General features: G+C 45.1%; 1 non-coding gene across 1 annotated transcript; it reads left to right on the top strand.

The window, feature by feature from the left end:
• Positions 1 to 792: 792 nt before the first annotated feature.
• trnav-aac (transfer RNA valine (anticodon AAC)) lies at positions 793 to 865 on the top strand. The gene has a single exon. It is a non-coding gene; the product is annotated as a tRNA-Val (tRNA).
• Positions 866 to 1,378: the final 513 nt, after the last annotated feature.

Below are 1,378 nucleotides of genomic sequence, written 5' to 3'. Positions count from 1 at the left end.
TTCTCTTCCTCGGAGTGGCAAGAAATCCTGACCTTGAGAACAAACGATCGCAGAAGGGTAGCTTTGCGAGGCGCTGGAACTCACACTTTTAAAATTGATACATGTTGTAGCTGTTACAATACGACCGTAGCAGGATCAGCGACATTGCTGTTACTCTTATGTAGTCGAAGGCGCAGTATAGCTCTGATAGTCTGGTGGTGACGGAAGACCTCCAGCCGTTTGAACAAGCCATTCAGCATCACCTTGTTGGGCTAAGTGCAGGCACTGTCAGAGCGCAGGGCGACCTGCCTTTGATAGAGTTTCCTAAGTGTCCCGAAATCGGTGCACTCAGAGCGTCCGTCCGTCGACAGGTTGAAATTGTAAACGCTGGTGTAGCCACTTTTAATTAAAATCTGATGATGATGATGTTGTTGTTGTTATTCTTGTTGTCGTCGTAGTCGCCGTCATTATTAATGTTAAAGTAAAGCAGTAGTTAGATTTGTTGCTACCGTAAGGTGTAGAAGGCACAATAGCTCTGATAGTCTGGTGGTGAAGGAAGACCACCAGACGTTTGAACAAGCCATTCAGCATCACCTTGTTGGGTTAAGTGCAGGCACTGTCAGAGCGCAGGGCGTCCTGCCTTTAAAAGAGTTTCCGAAGTGTCCTGATGTGCCCTTTAGCAATGCCAAACAGGTCAGTGAAAATGGCATCCTTTCGCCGCACTTCTCACAGCCTAGCCGACCTGAAACACCTGAGCCCGTTTTACCAGCAGGCTTTAACGGTAACCATTTGAAGCAAGAGGCAGCGGTGTCAGTTTCCGTAGTGTAGCGGTTATCACGTTCGCCTAACGCGCGAAAGGTCCCCGGTTCGAAACCGGGCGGAAACAGCCTACTGTGGGCTGGCCCTTTTCGTCATGCTTGCCCTCGTGGTTCCCCGGAGGCGGTGGGTGTCTTTTCTTCATTGGAGTGCCCGCAATCGATGCACTCAGAGCGTCCGTCCGTCGACAGGTTGAAATTGTAAACGCTGGTGTAGCCACTTTTAATTAAAATCTGATGATGATGATGATGATGATGATGTTGTTGTTGTTGTTCTTGTTGTTGTTGTTCTTGTTGTCATCGTGGTCGCCGTCATTATTATTGTTAAAGTAAAGCAGTAGTTAGATTTGTTGCTACCGTAAGGTGTAGAAGACAACAGTTGGTATGGCGTGTGATATCAAAACATTCAGAATACTTTTAACCTATATAATTTATAAGCTTTGTAAAATAAACCCAAATATCTCTTTTGCGGGGATAAACGCTGTTCTGAGTAGTTTGTGACTTGTTTAATACCAAACAAAGCATCGCTATAAAAAAAAAAAAAAAATCACTGTAAAAGCGCTAGTTATTTTTGATCTTTATAG

The sequence above is a fragment of the Amia ocellicauda genome (assembly GCF_036373705.1).
Source record: "Amia ocellicauda isolate fAmiCal2 chromosome 11 unlocalized genomic scaffold, fAmiCal2.hap1 SUPER_11_unloc_3, whole genome shotgun sequence".
NCBI lineage: Eukaryota > Metazoa > Chordata > Actinopteri > Amiiformes > Amiidae > Amia > Amia ocellicauda.
Note: the sequence above shows the minus strand (reverse complement) of the source record. Positions and strands in the feature narration are given on the sequence as shown.